The sequence below is a fragment of the Oncorhynchus kisutch genome, linkage group LG10, assembly GCF_002021735.2.
Source record: "Oncorhynchus kisutch isolate 150728-3 linkage group LG10, Okis_V2, whole genome shotgun sequence".
In the NCBI taxonomy this organism is placed as follows: domain Eukaryota; kingdom Metazoa; phylum Chordata; class Actinopteri; order Salmoniformes; family Salmonidae; genus Oncorhynchus; species Oncorhynchus kisutch.
Genome location: NC_034183.2, coordinates 39927590 through 39931728, shown reverse-complemented (window position 1 = coordinate 39931728; position 4139 = coordinate 39927590). Strand labels below are relative to the sequence as shown.

The window sequence follows — 4139 nt, the reverse complement described above, 5'->3', positions numbered from 1 at the left end:
CTCAAACTTTGTCGCGCTCGTCTTTGATTCGCTGTTAGGGAAGAGTGGGGGAAATTGTTCAACAGGGTCTGGTTCCAGCAGATACATTCTCACGCCACAAATGCTGTGAAACAATGAGACAGGATGTCAAATGGTACCAAATATGATGGTACGTTACTGCCACCAACAGCACATTTAGAATTTGAAGCTAGCTAGTGTGTACTCTACTCGAGAGTGTACTCGACTATCAGTAACATTTCAACTAACTATCTACTAGCCATAGCCCTAACCTTAACCATTACCCTAACCCTAGCCCAAACGCTAACTCTAACCTTAACCCTAATTCTAAACCTAACTGTAACCTTAGCAAGCAGTTGCTTATCAACATACAGTTTGTTGATAGTATGACCATCTGTAGCGCATCTATAGATGGACTATCCAAATAACGTGTGACCTTAGTTTGTACTAGTTCGCTAGCCTAGCTATCGTGTACTAGCTAGAAGCACACCCAACAGTGGTTAACATAACCCCCTAGACCAGAGCTAGCAGTGTGCTGACTGGCATGAGGGTAGCTTACTTACGCACTGGAACAAAGCTACTTATTCACACGATACACGAGACCAATAAACTTCTACAGGTTGCACGCAAAAAAATACCATCTGAGAAGCACGTTGCGGTTCGCAGACCACATGGTGTCAGTGCACATAATCTGCAGCTGGATGCTTCTCAAATTGTTTGAAGTTTGAGCATTCACTCTTAGTAAGGAGAAATCGGGGGAAGTTGTAACAACAGTATGTTGTTGTTACAGTGATCCCAAAGACGGTACCGTATGAAGATAGGCAGAAACTGCTTCTCCAATAGAAACCCTCGATCACACTTGTAGGCGATGTCATGGCGACGTTGTCTAGATAAACGCATGAGAAGAAACATGTCATCGGGTTTAACGGTTTTCTCGAGCCAAATCCGCACGTGCAGGCTCAAATTAAAGACACTCCGATATAAAGTCATTTTTGACAAATGAAAACGTGTCAGTTTGTCACTTTTTCACCAGGTTAGAGGTAATAACATGTTCAACTATGTAAGACATTGCCTCCAATCTAGGTTGTGCCTTTAGATTGAGAAAATTAACAACTAAGGAATATTTTTTTGCTTCTCTTATTGACTTCTCAAAACCCGGCCTGGTCTGCTTGGTCTGTTTTGCAAGCGTTCCCAGAAGTCTCACAATGTTGCTCCACTGGGTTTAGAAACTCTGTGGTGATACTTTGTAGAGCGGCTCTCTAGTTGCCCTCAGAATGTGTTTTTTCACCATTCAAAATGTGTTATTACGGTGGGGATTTGACAATATTGCAATCCTGGTCTGAAATTGGATTTGTATTTTTTGATTTGCTCTGGTCTTGGTCTCAAACACTGCTGGGTAGTCTACAAAGGTGAGATATACTGAATGAATTTAATGTGATTTATCAAAAATGCCAATATGAGTCTGAATTGACCTAATTCAGAACACCTGGTTTATGAGATATGGTTAGATTGATTATTCAAGTGGTTCATGTCTCTTTACGTGGTTCATGATTCCTCAGTGTGACTCCCTTCCAGAGAACTTTGACACCAGGAAGAACCAGCTGTCGTCAGGGCTTCATGGAGCTCAACATGATGGAGGCCAGTGAGAGGGAGGGAGAACACACAGACCTCAGGGTAATGCTGGAGGAATTGGGATACAACTGCAACCACACACACACTGCTCCTTTGTGTGTAGGAGCCACTGCTAGTAGCACACACTACACTCTAGGCAAAAGTACACACAGAGTAGTATCCCACAGCAGTACCATAGCACATGTTTTATCAGACTAATACAAACTGAAATTGAATCATCACAAATTGCTAATTGCCTTACATGTACAGTATACATTCACAAATCCTTCTCCTCCCACCTCTAGACATGTCCATTTCTGTCCATTTCTGATAGTAGTGTACTTTGGAGCCGGTCAGTCTGGAGTCAAGCAACAGGATGCTGAACATGGCCCTGCAGAGGCCCCTCACAACAGCCAGGACATAGGTCAAAACTCCCAGGGATCAGGAGAACGTCCTGGTCTACACCTACAGAGGAGAACACAGGATCTCAACTCTCAATTCCAACGAGGTGAAGGACTAGAATCAACACTATTTAGAGGTTTATTCAACCAACAAGATGATCTTCCACTAGAGCAGGGTTTCCCAAACTCGGTCCTGGGGCCCTCCTTTAGTGCACATTTTGTTTTTTGCCCAAGTACTACACAGCTGATTCAAATAATAAAGGCTTGATGATGAGTTGGTTATTTGAATCAGCTGTGTAGTGCTAGGGCAAAAGACTAAAAGTGCACCCAAGTGGGGCACCAGGAACGAGTATGGGAAACACGAGAGCCCTCAAACTTAACTCTGGACCTCGAAGCCAGTTTCATTGCTTTGTTTCATTGTTCCCCTCTAATCAAGGACTGATTTAGACCTGGGACACCAGGTGGGTGCAATTAATTATCAGGTAGAACAGAAAACCAGCAGGCTGCGGACCTTGCAGGGCAAGAGTTGAATACCCCTGCACTCTAATGAGTGTAATACCTTCTAAGTATTTTTGATACACACTAGCTGCTGTTGAGAAACAAACATGGATGTTTCTTCATGTATCTGATCCATGTTAAACCAACTCTGTTTTCATATATTTTGTGTGTGTGTGTGTGTGTGTGTATATGATAGACCTCCAAAGTAACACATTACTGCAAGTTTAGAACTAGTGAGTGTCTATCACAGGATGCTGTCATTGATATGCAGCTATCGCCTCCATAAACATGGCAACGGGATCCCCCTGTGAGAATGCCCTGGTCACATGATAAGTGGGCATAATAGTACATTGTGGTGTATCAAGATCACAAGTGTTCTGCAGTTTCTTTCCTATTTAGTACACAGATTTTCTCCATGCACCTGGTAACACTACTGTAGGCGTGTGAGTTATACTTTTTCAACTGATCAAAATAGTGAAGTAGCTAACAGTGAATGTCCTGGGGCATTGTTTAGTAAAGGAATACAGCAAGATTAGCAAGCTTGGCACCATGAAGCTCGTAAAGGAAATGTAGCAACCTAGCAGCATGGTGAAATTAACTGTTTTGAGTTGTCCACCCATATAGGTTACCACCAGTACAATGTCCCTAATAACTGGGCCATAGTGTTACGTACTGTACACACAAGTTACTATAATATAGTATTGTAACTGTATGTAGCATTTGATGTATTGTTTCTCTCCTTCCCACTGTTTTAGACCAACCAAAAGGTCACAGTGTACATGAACTATGAACAGAGTAGGAACTGCAGCAAAGGTATGAGCGTGTTTGCTGTGGAGGTCCTTGATGGACCAAGATGGTGAGATACTATACTCATACAACACACTGTCACATTGGAATGATGTTGAGCCTTCTCCTATTCTTTCTTTGGTTCATCAAAATGTTAAAAAACGTTTAAAACAAAGTTGTGTTAAATAGTCAGATTTGACCTCAATTGAGCTAGTTTTGACCTAACTCGTTTCATGCTCTACTTCTCCCATTGTAAATCAACCAGACTTCCTCTCTCTCAAGAGGGAACAAAAGTAACGCATTGCTTCAAGAAGCATTCAAGTTTCTCCATGGGGCAAGTGTTGTTATTCACTTTGTATGATACAGTTGAAGTCAGAAGTTTGCATACACCTCAGCCAAATACATTTAAACTCAGTTTTTCACAATTCCTGACATTTAATCCTAGTAAATATTCCCTGTTTTAGGTCAATTAGGATTACCACTTTATTTTAAGAATGTGAAATGTCAGAATAATAGTAGAGAGAATTATTTATTTCAGCTTTTATTTCTTTCATCACATTCCTAGTGGGTCAGAAGTTTACATACACTCAATTAGTATTTGGTAGTATTGCCCTAAAATTGTTTAACTTGGGTCAAACGTTTCAGGTAGCCTTCCACGAGCTTCCCATAATAAGTTTGGTGAATTTTGGCCCATTCCTCCTGACAGAGCTTATGTAACTGAGTCAGGTTTGTAGGCCTCCTTGCTCGCACACGCTTTTTCAGTTCTGCCCACAAATGTTCTATAGGATTGAGGTCAGGGCTTTGTGATAGCCACTCCAATACCCTGACTTTGTTGTCCTTAAGCCA

General features: G+C 41.7%; 1 long non-coding RNA gene across 1 annotated transcript; it reads left to right on the top strand.

The window, feature by feature from the left end:
• Positions 1-374: 374 nt before the first annotated feature.
• On the top strand, positions 375-3742 carry LOC109897535 (uncharacterized). The gene is made up of 3 exons (XR_004211228.1): positions 375-1406; positions 1557-1671; positions 1943-3742. It is a non-coding gene; the product is annotated as an uncharacterized LOC109897535 (long non-coding RNA).
• The last annotated feature ends 397 nt before the right edge of the window (positions 3743-4139 follow it).